We start from the raw sequence: 18,100 nt of genomic DNA, 5'->3' as shown, positions 1-18,100 counted from the left end.
GTGTCTGTCTGTCTCTTTGAATATCTTGTTTCTACAAATAAAGCCTATCTGAAGGTCAAAGATTGGAGCTTGCCACTAGATAACCATAGAGGTCTGGATGTCTGCACAGACAGAAAGAAAGTGAGATCGATGGGCAGAAATGGGATATAAGGATGGGGAAATAGGAGCTCGCTCTCTTGTCTGCTGAGATGCTAAGGAGGTAAGGTGCTGTCATGGCTTGCTTCTTCTCTCCACTCTCTCAGCATTTTTCTCTATATCTAACTCCACGTTTTTATTACTTAGAACAATTAAGAACTCCATATACAGAAAGCTACAAACTTCATCATCCTTATCACAATTTTTAAGAGTTCTCTCTGATGGCTCTCTATCTAGGCTGTTGCTTTGGGTGGTGATAGGGAGATCAGGCTTGTCATAGAAACCTTCCATGTCCCTATTTATCCACTATGACTCTGTAGACATCAGTACTACAGCAACAGTAGCTTCAATGTCCTTTACACACAAAAGGGGCACAGATTATGGACTTCTGCTTAGTTTCTAGCAACATTTCAGACCACAGATATCCACAAGGTCTCTGGCACCAGATTGGGGCATGGTTCATCCTCAGGATGGTCAAGCAGATCTTGGTTCTATGCTATACCATTGTCCACAGACAGATAGTTTTGTATAATTGTGATGAAAGTAGAAGTGAAAAGAATCATATTTGTGGTTTTATCAGAATTAAAATGGAGTTTATATATCTACAACACATGCATAGAACAACTCAACCACCTTTGCTTTCACACTGATGGAGATGAAAGAATAATTTCTTCCTAAGATGCTCACCCTATTTTTGTACAGCTCTGCCTTTCTCCTGGATTCACCTAACACAAAGCTGCAATGTAAATAAAATCTAATAGTGCTTCCTTAGTTATCCCATCAGATGTTGGTTGGCATCTCATGGTCGTAGGTCTTATGTAAGGCTCCTGGAGATCAATATCCCCCCAGTCTTCAGGAGTTACCTTTTACAAAAGCCTACATCTTTTTGTTTCTGTTTATTTTATTTGTTTGTTTGTTTATTGTTTTTGTTCTTGTGGAATGCAATGCATTTTAAATCATGAATCCTTTATAGGTATGGACAGACTGATTCAGGGTACAAATAGAGCTACCATTTTTCTTATTCAAAATATTATTATTTTAGTCACTGTGTTGACAATGATATATGCCAATGCATGTCTTTGAAGTACAGCTGAAGCATGGAATAAGAAAATGATATAAAGGAAAACTAAGTTGCAGCAGATTCAGAGCACAGTACAATTATCAAGCCCAGTATCTAGAAGGAGTAACATTCAGAGCTGCAGAAGTGGAAATGCCCTGGAACCTGTTGCTGATAAGCTAAGCCTAGCTCTGAGCAATGGTCCCTTGCAGCTGAAATCACCTAAAACTCATCTTTTTCTTTCTTGGTGCAAGCTTTATGAGTACCTGCTTGTTTTGTGGGAAAGAATATGAAGAGTGGCAGAGAAGAAACTCATGAAAATCTTGAATAATTTCAGCCTCACTGAGTGGGATGATTGTCCAGTGAGTACAAACGTTCCATGTGGACAAATTTGTATTGGGTCCTAGGGTTTTCTTTTGAAAATATTACATTCTAAGTAACTTTTCAAAAAATAGTGAAGATTTTGAATATCAGGCTCTATGTAGTATTGAGAGCTGGGCTGGGGATAGGTAGAAATTGGGAGAGATTGGCCTAGAGTAACTAGGAGTAATGGTTATGATGACTGAAGACAGAAGGCATAAGTCTGTGTCTGGCATACTTCAGAATACTTCTTAGTTATCAACTTATAAAAGTGACACTATACTCAGTGGATTCAACAATATAAATGTTTAAGTTAGTCACAAATGTGCAAATTGGTTATAATTCTACAAACAAAAGTAAGAATGCTTCATTATGACTTTAAATGTATGGTGTAACATGACTTCTTAGTGTTTTTTTTTCTATTGGCTCATTTTATATTTACTACTTTAAACTTATACAATATCTACTGACAATTACTTTCACAAAATGTGTCACTTGAATGAGTCACAAATATTTGGCAAACAATAGCACTTTTATACAATGTTAACCAAAAGTACTATTTGGCAAAAGGTAAGATAGTTTACTATACTATGCATCTTCTTTTTTGAAGATAATTGTGTGCTATTTCATAGAACACAAATATTTATATAAATCTTAACTGGGTAAATTTCTCTCTTCTGGGGGATCCTGGGGACATCTTTTCCACTTAATTCACATCTTGATGACATTCCAATGTCCTAAATACTTCATTTTTGAGGTACAATCTCATCTCACAGTTTTTACTATAGAGTTCAAGTTTTCATTTAATAGTAGCTAAATAGTTCACACAAATTATTTGATTAGTAATATATTGCTTCACAATATACAATAGTCAATACTCTAACTACACCTATTGACTTTAGTCTCACAAACAGGTAAATTTTTTAGTTTTTGGTTGACTTGGTATGAGATATAAATGGCAGAGGAGCATGTTCCTCATTAATATCCATTTAGCTGTCTGGCCATATAAATATATATTCTACCCAGAATAAATACAAAGGACACAGTCCAAAGTTAACAATGTAAACACATTCCATCTCCCTATTAGTTTCATACCTAATAGTATGAAATAGTACAGTATGGCATAGCAAAGACTCATGGTCTAGTCCGAATGTGACTCAAAAAGGTTTTCGAAGTTTGGGAACCTCTACACAAGTCTGTTGACTTTCCTAATCTTCTAACAGAACACCATTTTATTCAAGAAGAAATATTTCAGTGTAGCCTCTCCAGGCTTCCCAAGGCATCTGTACAGCCTTATTGTTCTGCATAACCTTCCAACCAATAAGAGTAAAGTGGTGCCTTAAAAGCCCTCACTGGCTGTTTTACTTCCATTGACACTCTCTTGTCATGCCTTAGTGATTACTGTTGAAAATCAAACATCAATAGCCTCAGGTGACTACTGATAAAAGTAAGAACATCTAACTAAACTGAAAGATTTTTTTTAAATTATTTTTATTCATTGATGGATTCTCCATATGTAGTCCTGGGTGGCCTGCAGCTCGGAGACCTACCCGCCTGTCTATGAGTACTGGGATTAAAGACATATACTACCATACTTTATTTTACTTGGGTTTTTTGTTTATTCAGTCACCTGCTTAGAATAGCATTGATCAAATTGGGCTACACCCTCCATAATTAACAATGGAGAAAACAAAGATGTGACCATGAGCCAACAAGACAATTCAGGTTCCTATACTCAGGTGTCAATGTCACAGCAAATATTAGCGTGATGCTCACGGAAACACCACAGCAAAGACTACTTATACCCAAGTTAGAGAGGAGAAGTTCAGGTATTGAAGGTTTGGTTCTGTTGCTTTTTCCTTTGCAACTATCTGAAGTCCATGAGGGCAATTATCCTTTCTTTCTCCCTATTTTCTACCTGTATACAGGTAGAAATTGAAATATCTTCTTTTTATCTGGCACAGATTCTAGGCATCATTGTGTCAGTCTGTTCTTCCTGAGCAGGACAGTTCATATTGTTCCCTTCTTGGTATTATGTACTCTTTAATCATCCACTAAGCATATAGTGATTGAAGTGCTCCCACTTGCTCTCTGTAACAAACAGGGTACTGGGGAAAAATGACCTAGCAAAGGCAACTTAAGAGAGCAAAGATTTATTTGACCCACATCTCCAACCTACAGATCATCATTCCAGTAAAGTAATTCAAGGTGGCAAGAATTCATAGCAGAGAGTGACATTATAGCCCAAGACAAGAGTGGGTTGCTATGAATGAGTGTATGCATGTTAGTATTCAGGTTGCCTTCTCATTTTATAGTCCAAGATCCCCTGTTCATGAAATTATTTTGCTCAAAGTCTAGATGAATTATCCCAACTCAATTAACTAAAGTAAAGCCCTTTTAGACAGTCTAAAAGGAATTCTAAATCTAAATAATCTGTTTTAGATGTCCCTTCCAGCTTGCTTCATCTGCATCAAGCTGACAATTACTACTAATCATTATCAGATTCTACTTGGTAGATTCTATAGCTTCACTTGGACTACATTTACCAGGCTAGCAGTGAAGGATTTCCAAAGGTCATTCCCAGAGGACAACGTATTTACTCGATCACTAAGCTTTCTTACAAACATCATATGGGCTTAACTGAGAACTCTTACATGAGCCTGGGAAAAGACAGCCTGCAAAGCAACAACATTTGCAGGGTTAAACTTAAGTGTTTAGAAAATATCATTTTGTCCTGGGTTCCAATTGGTGACTTACTAAGATAAAAGGCATTGAACCCAATTGGATCTAGTACAGATTCTAGAGAAGGGTGTGGGTTAGTTTTTCCTAGGCATATCTGATTCCCTCTAAAACTCCTGATAAATTACTTTTCAGAAGAAGCTGCCTGCAACACTGTGCCTCTATTTCAAAACAACCAGTATGGTTCCTGTTTCTTCATAACACTGACATATTCTTTAGGCAGAAAAATCCACAGTTCTCTTTTTCTCTTCAGATCAGACTTGGGGATCTCAGCAGCACAGACACTGCAATGAGAAAGCTCTTTTTTCTCACCATGCTTGACCTGGACTTTTGGTCACGTATTCCTCGCACTGTCCTTCTGCTGACCCTACTGCTGGGACTCACAGGTGAGTATGTCCCAGGAATAGAATCATCTCCCTACTGCTACCTACAGCTGCTAATATAATTCAAGGACTTCAGGTAAACACCAAACTGCCACAGGAGTGAAGTTCACAATATTGTTTTTTTTTCTATAGGCAGAGTCATAAGAACTACTCTGTGAGTTCATATATTTACAAAAATACCTTGCAATAGAATCACTCTTAAGTCACTGTAATTCTGAGCAGTCTAGTCAGTTACAAAGTAGCTGATGCGCTGGCTTCATGCTCATCACTGTCTGCTGACTTACTGACACACTGAAGCTGACATGCAGGCCAGTGACAGGGTTATGGCTGAAGTGTCTCTGGCAATGCTCAGCCACCATTCCTTCTCACTTAGGGTCCTCATGCTGTCCTCTGTCCTCCACTTCCTTTCTCATCTGACCTCATTCTTCTCATGGAGTGCTGCTGCTTTGAGAATTTGTACTGTTGTTTTGTCTCATCAATGCCTGTGTTCTGTTGCTAGGGTTGACATGACAGGGTACCACAGGCTGTTGGTGAAAACTATAGACATTACTTTCCTCACAGTTCTGGAGGCTGGAAGCACTGGGTCAAGATGTCCACTAAACTAATTTATTCCATAATGCTTCTCCTGTTATAAATTACACCTTCCTCATCTGTCTTCATACATGATCCTACCTCATATTATCTGTTTGGTTCTTCTCCATTTCTTTAAGAGTCACCTGAATGACCTTAATCAACTTTTACTTCTTTAAAGTCCCTGTTCCACATTATAAGCTACTGGGGTTATAGCTTTGATAAGTAGAGTATAAGCAATTCATCCATAACATGCAACTACGCATTCTTGGTCTTCTTGATCTTCTCAGTGAGCTTTGTTTTCCCTCTTCTCTTGGCAAGCAGGATCATTGACACTTTCTGTGGTCACTTCTCCAGATTCCCAAAAGGCTCTTTTTCCTCAGTTCCTTCTTTGACCATAAAGAAAATTTGAGGGCTTCAGGTCAGTGATTATTAGACCTCAGGCTCCCCATTTTGGTGAGGTGTTATGTCACCTAAATGTCACAGAATTTGAACACTTAAAATATGATCATTATACCATCACTGCACCTGATATTAGTAATAATTTATATGTCCTTCTGAATATTTTAGCACTTCCTAAACTTTTTTAAACTTTCTCAAATTAATAAATAATTTTGTTAATTACATCTTTTTCCCTGATCCCTTTCTCTAATTCCTGGGCTCTGTTCCTTTTTTTTTCTATTTTAATCATGTGATTTATTCCTTTTAAATATGTAAAACAATGTCTTTTCTCAGACATCAGCATGCATCTATTACATAATTTCTAATTCTACATTTGTTTAAACCTTTAACACTTGCATATCGAACTGGTCTGTATATAACGTACGTTTTCTGGCCCAGCAGGTCCCTCAGCCCTTAAGCCCCCAAATAAACATGCTGACACTACATTAGTTATAAAACTGTTGGACCCTGGCTATGGCTTCTTATTGGCTAGCTCTGTCTAAACTATTAAGCCATTCCTAATAATCTAAGACCTACAACTCCTTTGCCTGATACATTGCAACTGCTCAATTTTTCTGCAGAGAAGAGATGAGAGCGATTTCCTGCTTTTTAAATGAACCCCACTCCTAAATATATAAATAACAACTTGCTTAGTCTACACAATGGTATCTGAACTAGGACAAAATCAATAAACATTATTATATTAAAGGGAAATACATCATTGTCAGAGATTGTTTGTCCTTGCTCTGTATCTTCAGTAGTGTTTTATCGATGCTTTGTTTTACTTCTGTATCCCTACCAGGATAACCCTTCTTCCTGCTGTCTCCAATGGAACGGAACAGCCAGCAGATTAAAATTTCTAAACTGTGATATTTAGGGAAACTTAGGATTTTGATGGCAAATTTATCTTAGAATTTCACTGCAGTATTGGGAAGTTGTCTAGCACAAATGTTATATTTTCAATATGAAATATACCCCTAATTTTTTCTCAGCTGATGGCACTACTCTGAAAAACTATTGGGTGTTTAGAAGGTAAGGTGGAAATGAGCAGCGTTGTTCCATTATACACTGTCTTTATGAGCAAGCTCTACCTCACCTGAGACCATAGCAATGGAGCCAGCCAGCCCTCCGATCCCTCAACTCTCTGAAACATTGAGGCAAAATGTTTCTTCCTTTGAACTGCTGATCCCAGGTATTTTTCAAATCAATAGAAAGCTAATTTAGAAATCTATTATGAAATCCATATGCCCTTCAAAATCTAGAGCTAGATCCACCTTCATGACACTATGCATAACATCCAGTGTCAGGAAAGGCTCATAGGCCCAGAAAATCAACTGAAAGATTGCATTTCAAAATCAGGAACACTCACCATGTACCAGATGCTGTGCAAAGTACTCCCACAGTTCTACCTCATGTGGATGATCTTATCACATTGCCATAGACACAGAAAAAGAAGTAGAGGCAAAAACAACCCTAATGGCAATGTGCAGAGTGGTGGCTTAAACTCAGGCTGTCTGAATAAAGACATGGGATTATCTTTGTAATTAATTACCAATTTAAAATGGGATTTAGTGACATTGGAAGATGTCACACTGAGCATACCACAGGTAGGGAAAAATTTTCTGGATACTGACTAGGAGTTACATGCTGTTGTAGGAACATGTACTCCACTGGGGAATACAAGTGGCAGGATAGTTACCCATGAGGAGATTAGACTCTGCTAGGGGAAATGACAATGATTAAGAAAAGAACATGAATCTACTTTTAAAAAGTGATACATAACCAATTATCCAAAGACAAATAAGTCTCTTTGGAGAGTTAAATGTTGAAAATGTGGGTGTGTGTGGACACCAGTGAAAAGAAGAAATTTGAGTAAAGTTAAAAAGAAAATGTGAGAGTGAGGCACATGGCCCAGCACTCTAGAAGAAGGACTTTCCCCAAATCAGTAGCTTGGCAAAGACCTTGAGTAGAGCCTGCCATGTTCATGAACCAAGCTTTTACCAAGGTGAGTGGGAGCCACTGCAGGCTTGAAACAGAGAAACACTATGGTGTTGCATGTCTTTCGAACTAAGTTTCCATCTAACAACTGAACACTGACATTTCCAGGACAGATAAAAGAAGGATGTTTCATGTCACCAAATGAGAGAGGGAGGCTTTCACAGGGCAGTGATGGAGAGAAAATGAGAAAAGGTCAGATTTTGGATGCATGCTGACATGGAGGCTACAAAGTTTTCTGAAGGATCAGACTTGATGTGAGAGTGCAGACATGAGTAGGCTTGGGGCACCAGCATCTGGAAGAAGAAATGAGCTTCATGTGAAATCCATAGGTCATGTCAGGAGCTTGCTTTTGGACATGTTCACCCTGAGAAGTTTACTTCACTTAGGAAGCCCCTTAAGTTTATGACTGAACAAACAACTTCAGAGTCACAGAGTGAGGTGCTGTGCTCCAGGTCTTACTTCTGAGATTATGTATATTACTTTATTAATAATTCATTATCCATTCTCCCATCTTCACAGACTTTAAAATTCAAAGCACCTGAGAACCACAGCATACCAGCCCCAGCCCTGTAAAGACATGTAGTCACTTGGAGAAGGGCAAAATAAAATATGATTCATGTACCTTAGAATATTCTCTTAAAATTCTTTGCCAGGAATTTCATCAATATAATGACCTTTGGGATCTGTTGCTAGAATTATGTTGTTCTCTGGAAGGCTATGTTGAACACTGAGGTTGTCAACCCTGTACTAGTGTCATAGGATTTGTGTGAACTCACATTTGAGGACATAATGGACTGTCTGACATTTCATTACCCAACCAGTATAAAGTCAAAAACACTTCTGGTTTTAGATGATACAGAGCTGCTAATAGCCAGCTTTTTGGTGGATAGAGGCAAGAAGATGGATGGAGTTTCTGCCAAACAAAGCTGCTGTGTAAACTCCAGCGGGGCTCTTTAAACCAGCTGAAGCAAGGACTGGGTGTGTCCACTAGCTATGATGGCTCACATTCACGAAAACAGAGTGAGCTGAGATTCTCAAATCTATTCTGCAAAGCAGATTCCACAGGTGTCAGGATAATTAGTTCAGTTTTTTTGCTCTCTTCCCCGAAACACAAGGTTCTTAATGACTTGCTTCATTTGCCCGTATTACTTTGCCTCAAAGTGCAGCTGGCCACTGTTTTAATTCTTTGTGAAAGATGAGGTGGTTCTTGGACATGACCCATTGACTTTCAAATATCCCCCCATTTACTATTTTGCAGTTATAGAATTAAACTTATCAAATTACAAGTGGTAAGATATTATTTAATTTTACTTTATTAATCATTATAATAGAGCATCTATACCCATAAGAAATTCTGTAGATGGATGTATACCACATATATTTCTTGTCAGGTAAGCCTAAGCAAGCCATTAAATATTTTTTCTATACTTTGTGTTTTGTTCTTGTCTCAACATTATAGTTTACAGTGCTTAATAAAATTTGAAGTTATGATTGTCTTTGTAAAAACTTTATTAAATCGCTTAATGAAATTTTGAGAGTTGCTTTCATTTTTTTTCAACTTTGGACCTATGTTATCTTAGTAGAAAAGCTAATTAGGTCAATTATTCATTTTCTTCAAAAATTTTGTCTGTAAATTTGATATATATGTGTTTAGGATTTGTAATTGGAGCAAACTATAGAAGTCTGAGTAAATTAGTTATATATTTTGTGTACACACCTATGCCAAAATATAAATTCCTATATAAGCTTACATAAACTGACTCATTCCCATTATTTACCCCTAATTTATTTTTTAATCAGGAAGTATTCTATGACTATCCACATATTTTCTACAGATGACTTAGGTCATTACACAAGGTCCCATTTTGCTTTTGGATTAAGTTATGTGGGGATACTGAATTTCCATATCAGATATCCCAATTTGAGACCTGCAGTAACTGTGTAGCCTCAGTCCATTCAGTGCCCTTCCCTGCAGCTCCTGATGTGTGGCATTCACTACATCTGCTAATAAGAACCACTGAAGTAAAAGATTAGAGTCAAATTCAGAAATCCATAAATAACTAATGGTTCGAGCCACAAATCCTTCTCAGTTAGGTTCCTCATCCTGTCCTCTGGCCTCCAGTTCATTATTCATCCTATCTCAGTCTTCTCACTGAGTGCTACCTCTTTGAGAAGCTGTACTATTATCTTATTTTCCAGGTTCCTGTGTTTATTGCTAGGGCTGTTTTTACCATGTACCACAGGCTGTTGGCTCAAACCACAGACACACATTTCCTCATACTTCTGGAGATAGGAAGTCCTGGGCCAAGGGGTTCACAGAACTTTTGATTCCTCTCCTATTAGATGATGGGGGAAGTACTTCTGTGTATATGTCAGGCTTATTGGTTGATAAATAAAGCACTGTTGGCCAATAGGAAATAAAGATGGGTGGGGCTGGGAGTCGAGGAGGATTCTGGGAAATGTAGTAAAGAGGAGGGTTGCCATGTGATCCCAGGAAAAAGAAAACACATGCTGCTGGCGTCCTTGATACGGTAAATCTTTATAAAATATATAGATTAATGATTATGTTTGATACTTAAGACAGAGCTAGCAAATAAGAAATCCTAGTCATTGGCCAGCAGCATTGTAACTAATATTAACCCCTGTTTGTTATTTGGGGACCCTAACGTGGTGGCTGAACTCATGCAGCTGGCAGAAAGAGTTATGTTACAATTATAAATTGTACCTTCTCCTTCTTTGTTCATAAATGACCCTACCTCAGCTTGTCTCTGTAGATCTTCTCCATTTCTTGAAATGAAACCAGTTTATCTTAATTTCCACCTGAATACAGTCACAATATGAGGTTTGCGGATTATAGTTTTGACATGTACAGCAAAAGAAACTCATGTATTACAGTTTTCAACACATCCTGGTCTCTTTGATCCTTTCCAGTGAGTTTTATTTTCCTTCCACTTATGGAAAACAGGATTATTGACACTGAGTGTTCCCTCCTCATGATTTCCCAAAGGTTGTTTATCCTCACTTCCTTCTTTGTCTTGAGATCTATGTTAATAGTCCTTGGGATCCCCAATTTGATACAGGTATTATGACATCTAACCTCATAAGTTTTACAATGCCCTAATTACACTCTTAATTGCAATTCAGACTAGCAGTAAGAGATGAGTTGTGATGATTTTAGCACTTCCTGTCTTTCCAATTTTTAATATTCTGAAATTAATAAATAATTATATCATTTCCTTATTCTCTCTTTCCCAAATTTATGGCCTATATTTGTTTCAAGTTCTCTCTCTGTCCCTCTGTTTTTCTCTGTTTCTGTCTCTCTTTTTCTTTCTGTCTTACACATACACATACTTCTTTATCTTTCTCAGTCTACCTCTGTCTCTCTGTCTCTCTTTTCCTGTCTCTCTCTTTCAAACACATTCACATGAGCACAGACACACACATATACAAATGCACATTTCTAAATATATAAATACAACTTGCTCAGTTAAGATATTGTCTGAACAAAGATAACACCAAGAGACATTCTAATAGTGAAGGAGGATATCTCAATGAAGGAGATTGTGTGTACCTGATGTGTTAATTGATTCATGTTGCAGCCCTGCTTTGCTTTACTGCTGTCTCCCTCCCATGATGTCTGACTTCCTACAGGACAGGACAGTGAGCTGATTGAAACTTCTAACCTGTGATATTTAGTAGAGCTTCTGCTAATACTGGTTGATTTATCACAGGATTTGCTTGAGTACTGGGAAGTTGTCTATCACAAATGTTACACTTTGAATCTGAAATAGACACTAAAATCTGTGTGTTAAAGCCTTCATTGCCAGGTAAAGGCACTGCTCTGAGAGATGATGGAATATTTAGACAGTAAGGTGGAAATGAGCAACATTTTTCCACTGCATGTTGTCCTCAGGAGCAGACTCTGTGTGACCTGAGACCAGCCTGCCCTCTGCTCCACACACTCTATGACCCTGAACTCCCTGAAACATGGAGACAGAGGAAATATTTATTCCTTTAATCTGATGGTCCCAGGTATTTTTCAAATCAATATGAAACTAATATAGCAGAGTAGAATTATATCCAGATTCCCATCTGTATCTAGAGCTAGAGGCATCTCCATAATCAGAGTCAGTCTCCATGACGCTATACAGATCAGCCAGTGTCAGTGAATGATCCATGACTCATGAAATCAACTGAAGAGTTACTTTTCAATATCATGAACAGTCACCATCTTGCAGATATTGTCTAAAGTATTCCATGGTTCTACCTTGCATAGGCCTACATCTCATATGTTTTCTTGTCACATTGCCATAGACACAAAAAAAGAAGCAGAAACACTAAAAACTCTAACAACAATCTCTAAAGATGTGTTTTGAACTCAGGCTGTCTGATTGAGGTTAGGTGATAAGCAGTCACTCCTCTCAGAGGCTTTGGTCTACCCCTTAAAATTTAGCTGGGGAAGTGAGGACACTGTCTGTGGTTCTATGCTCCTGGGCTCTTCAGCATTCTCCTTACATGCAAACAATTTTTCTTTGGAAAGGTCATTCACATTGGAGACTAGGTTTCTATTTCTACATAAATTAGCAATTTAAAATGGGTTTCAGTGACATGGGAAGATGTCACACTGAGCAAATCATACATAGGGAAGAATTTTTTGAATACTGACTATGAACTAGAGGATATAGACAAAAGAGATCCAACATCCTTGACCCTTACTCTTGTGTAACATGTTTTATTCTCCTCTTTGCTGAGACAATTTCCTCCTGATTCATGGGATTTGACAGATATGTGAGCTGTTGTCACTTGTTCACTTGTTCTGCTGGGTGTGGCTGCAATCCCTGTGCTAGTGTTCTGGTATTTCTATGGACTCACAGATGAGGATATAAAGGACTGTCTGTATACCTTCCACAACCTACCTTTGTGAATTCAGCAACACTTCCCTTGCTTAAATAGTATATAGATACTGCAGCCTGGGCTCTGGGCATGGGAAGGATAAGATGGAGTTTCTTCTGAACAAAGTTACTGTGCAGACTCCAGCTGATCTCCCTAAACCATCTGAAAGGCTCTAAGGTCTGGGTGCTTCCACAAGCTATGATCACTTATATCTATGCTGAGATTCTCAAATCCATTCTGCAGAACATTCCAAAGTTGTCAAGACACTTAGTTCAGTTTTCTGTGCTCTCATACCCAACAGTCAAGGTCGCTTGTAGTCACTTCCTTGATGATTTCCTTCCCTCCCCCATAGTTGGTTGCCTCAAAGTACAGTCGGCTACTGATTTAGTTCTTTGTGAGAGATAGGTGAGTCCTGGAAAGGTGACATTGACCTTCAAATCTCCCAATACTTACCATTTCACCTTTAAATTTATCAAACTACCTTGAAAGTGTCAAAAACATTATTTCATTTTAGTTTCCATTCATTAAGATAGAGCATCTATGCTAATAAGAAAAGTTACAAAGGAATGGCTACTACAAATGTGCCATGTTAAAGTAAGTGTACTAGAGAAGCAAGCCATACATACATACTTTTTCTATATTTTCTGTTTTATATCTGCCTCAACACTATAGGTCCCATTATGGAATAAAATTTGAAGTTACAATTTTGTTTTAAAATACTATATTGAATCATCCATGGATTTTTTGAGAGTTGCTACATTTTTCAAATTCTGGACTTATATATGTTATCTTAGTACAAAAGTTAATTAGTTCTTTTAAGTCTTCATGATATTTTCTGTTTTCTGTTTTTTATATTTTTAATTACTTATATTTACATATCCATCCTCTCCCATTTTCTCACCCTCCCATCTTCCCATGTTCCTTACTCACCCCACCCCAACCTGCAACCCTACTCCTCCCCAGGGATAGTGAGTCCCTCTACCAAGGACCTTGAAAGTCTGTCATATTGTTTGGGGACGGTTTTAGAACCCCCTTGTTGTATCTGGGCTACAATAGTATCCCTCCACAGGGAAATTGGCTTCAAAAGTCCATTTGTGTTCTAGGGATAAAGACTAGCTCTGCTGTTAGAGGAGCCATAGACTGTCTTGGGTTCCTAGGTGGTACCCACATTCAGAGGGTTTGGTTTGGTTGAATGCTCTTTCACCAGCTGTATGACTAGTGTCTCCATTCTATCAGTAGGTCAGGTCAACTTTTCTGCAAGTCTCTCCATCCATGTCTTGGCTCCTTTGCTCAATCTTCCTCCCTCTCCACAACTGAATTCCAGTAGTATGGTTCAGTGCTTAGTTATGGGTGACTGTTTCTGCTTCTAACAGCAACTGGATGAAGACTTGCCTTCCTCTTCCTGACCCCAGGCTCCAATTTGGTCAGGGGTACTTGTCCCCATCCCCTTCTTTGAGGGACTATGCAATCTTCTCTTGGGGTCCTCCTTGTTTCTTAGCTCCTCAGTCAGTGTGGAATGTAAGATAGTGATACTTTGCTTTTTGTCTGAAAATCAAAAATGAGTGAGTATATACCATGTGTATCTTTTTGTGATTGGGTTACCTTACTCAGGTTGGTTTCTTCTAGTTCCATCCATTTGCCTGTGAATTTCAAGATTCCATTATTTTTTCCACTGAGTAGTACTCCATTGTGTAAGTATACATTTTATCTATCCATTCTTCAGTTGAGGGGCATCTAGGTTGTTTCCAGGTTCTGGCTATTACAAATAATGCTGCTATGAACATAGTTGAGCATATTCCATATTGTATGAGTGTACATGGATATATGCTCAATAGAGGAATTGCTGGATCTTGAGGTAGGCTGATTCCCATTTTCCTGATAAATTGTCATACTGATTTCCAAAGTGGTTGTACAAGTTTGCACTCTCAACAGAAATGGAGGAGAGTTCTTCTTTCTCCACATCCTCTCCAACATAGATTGTCATTGGTGTTATTGATTTTACCCATTCTGACAGGAGTAAGATGGTATCTCATAGTGGTTTTGAGTTGGATTTCACTGATGGTTAAGGATGTTGAGCACTTTCTCAAGTATCTTTTAGTCATTTTGGATTCCTCTATTTATTTCTGCACTCCATCTTTTAATTGTTTTGTTTAATGTTTTGGTGGCTAGCTTCTTGTTCATTGTGTATTTTGGTGATCAGCCCTCTGTCAGATGTGGGGTACGTGAATATCTTTTCCCATTCTGTGAGCTGGTGTTTTGTCTTGCTGACTGTGTCCTTTGCTTTACAGAAACTTGTCAGTTTCAGGAGGTCCCATTTATTCATTGGTGATCTCAATGTTTAACCTACTGGTGTTATGTTCAGGAAACAGTCTCCTGTACCAATTTGTTCAAGGGTGCCACCTACCTTCTTTTCTAGGAGGTTCAGTGTGGCTGAATTTATGTTGAGGTCTTTGATCCATTTGGACTTAAGTTTAGTGCATGGCAATAGATATGGATCAATCTGCAATCTTCTACATGTCGAATCCAGTTATGCCAGCACCATTTGTTGAAGATGCTTTCTTTTTTCCATTGTATAAATTTAGCTTCTTTGTCAAAAATCAGGTGTTCATAGGTGTGTGGGTTAATATCAGGGATTTCAATTGGATTCCATTGGTCAACCTGTCTATTTTTGTGACGATACCAAGTTGTTTTCAGGACTATGGTTCTATAATAGAGCTTGAAGTCAAAGATGGTGATGCCTCCTGAAGTTTCTCAATTGTACAGGGTTGTTTGGGCTATCCTGGGTTTTTTTGTTTTTCCATATGAAGTTGAGTACTGTCCTTTCAAGGTCTGTGAAGAATTGTATTGGTATTTTGATGGGAATTGCATTGAATCTGTAGTTTACTTTTGGCAAGATTGCCATTTTTTACTATGTTGAACCTACCTGTCAAGAGCATGGGAGATCTTTCATTTTATGGTATATTTTTTAATTTTTTTCTTTAAAGACTCAAAGTTCTCACTGTACAGGTCTTTCACTTTTTTGGTTAGAATTACCCCAAGATATTTTATGTTGTTTGTGAATATTGTGAAGGGTGATGTTTCTCTGATTTCTATCTCAGCAAATTAATCATCTGTATATAGTAGGGCTACTGATTTTTTGTGTTAATCTTGTATCCTGCCACTTTGCTGAAGGTGTTTATCAGCTGTAGTGGTTCCCTGATAGAGTTTTTCAGATCACTTATGTAAACTATCATATCATCTGCAAATAGTGAAAGTTTGACTTCTTCCTTTCCAATTTGTATCCCCTCGATCACCTTTTGTTGTCTTATTGCTCTAGATAGGACTTCAAGTACAATATTGAAGAGTTATGGAGAGAATGGCCAGCCTTGCCTTGTCTTGTTCCTGATTTGAAAGGTACCCCCTTAGAGTTTCTCCATTTAATTTGATATTGGCTGTTGGTTTGCTGTATATTGCTTTTATCATGTTTAGGTATGTTCCTGTTATTTCTGATGTCTCCAAGACTTTTATGATGAAGGGATGTTGGATTTTGTCAAAGGCTTTTTCAGCATCTAGGGAGATGATCATGTGGTTTTTCTTTTTCACTTTGTTTATATGGTTGATAACATTGATTGATTTTCATATGTTGAACTATCCTGCATTTCTGTGATAAAGCCAACTTGATCATGGTGGATGATTTCTCTGATGTGTTTTTGGATTCGATTTGACAGTATTTTGTTGAATATTTTTGCCTCAATGTTCATGAAGGATATTGGTCTGTAATTCTCTTTTTTGTTGTGTCTTTCTGTGACTTGGGTACCAAGGTAATTGTAGCCTCATAAAAAGAGCTTGGCAATGTCCCTTCTGTTGCTATTGTGCGGAACAATTTGAGGAGTACTCATATTAACTATCCTTTGAATTTCTGGTAGAATTCTGCATTGAATTCATCTGGCCCTGGGCCTTTTTTGGTTGGTAGATTTTTGATGACTGCTTCTATTTCATTGGGGATTATAGGTCTCTTTAAATCTGTTCTTGATTTAATTTTTGTAAGTGATATCTCTCCAGAAAATTGTCCATTTCCTTTATGTTTTTGAATTTTGTGGAGTGCAGGTTTTCAAAGTATGACCTGATGATTCTCTGGATTTCCTCAGTTGTCTGTTATTATATCCCCCTTTTCATTTTTGATTTGGTTAGTTAGTGTGCTCTCTCTCTGCTTTTGGATAGTTTGGCTAGGGGCTTGTCTATCTTGATTTTCACAAAGAGCCTACTCTTTGTTTCATTAATTCTTTATAATGTTTTCCTACTTCTACTTTATTGATTTCAGCCCTCACATTTTGATTTCCTGGAGTCTATTCCTCCATGGAGAGCTTGCTTCTTGTTGTTCTAAAGCTTCCAGTTGTTCTGTCAATCCTCTAGTGTGACTATTCTCCAGTTTCTTCATGTGAGCACTTAGTGCTATGAACTTTCCTCTTAGCACTGCTTCCAGAGTGTCCCATAATTTGTGGTATGTAGGGTCTTCATTCTCATTAAATTCTAGGAAGTCTTTAATTCCTTTTTAATTTCTTACTGGACAAAGGGATGGTACAATTGGGTGTTATTCAATTCCCATGGGTTTGTAGGTTTTCTGCAATTTGTATTGGTGTTTAATTCTAACTTTAAATCATGGTGGTCTGATAAGATACAGGGTGTTATTCTAATTTTTTTGTAACTGTGAAGGTTTGCAATATTGCCAATTATGTGGACAATTTTAGAGAAGGTTCTATGTGGTGCTGAGAAAAAAAGGTATATTCTTCTGTGTTTGGATGTAATGTTCTATAGATGTCTGTTAAATCCAATTGGGTTATAACTTCTATTAGTTCCTGTGTTTCTTTGTTCAGTGTCTGTTTGGTGGTCCTGACTAATGATGACAGTGGGGTGTTGACATCTCCCACTATAAGTGTGTGAGGTTTTATGTGTGATTTGAATTTAAGTAATGTTTCTTTTACAAATGGGGCATAGATGTTGAGAATTGAGACTTCATCCTGATGGACTTTTCCTTTGATGAGTATGAAATGCCCTTCTTCATCTCTTTTGATTGATTTCAGTTTGAAGTCTAAATTGTTAGTTATTAGGATTGCTATACCAGCTTGTTTCTTGGGTCCATTTGATTGGAAAATCTTTTCCCAACCCTTTACTCTGAGGTAATGTCTGTCTTTGGGGTTGAGGTGTGTTTCTTGTAAGCAGCAGAAGGATGGGTTCTGTATTGTATTCATTCTGTTAGCCTTATATTTTGACAGGCAGGTTAAGACCATTGACATTGAGGGTTATTAATGTCCATTGATTGTTGCTCTTTGTTTTGTATTTATTTTTGGTGGTGCCATTGTATATAGATTTCACCATCATTTTTTTTTAATGTTTGTTAAAGTAGGATTATCTATTGCCTATGTTTTTCTGGTTATAGTTAACTTCCTTGGGTTGGAGTTTTCCTTCCAGAACTTTCTGTAGGGCTGGATTGGTGGATATGTATTATTTAAATCTTGTCTTGTCATGGAATATCTTGTTTTCTCAA

This window comes from Cricetulus griseus, chromosome 2 (genome assembly GCF_003668045.3).
Source record: "Cricetulus griseus strain 17A/GY chromosome 2, alternate assembly CriGri-PICRH-1.0, whole genome shotgun sequence".
NCBI classification, from domain to species: Eukaryota; Metazoa; Chordata; class Mammalia; order Rodentia; family Cricetidae; genus Cricetulus; species Cricetulus griseus.
Note: the sequence above shows the minus strand (reverse complement) of the source record.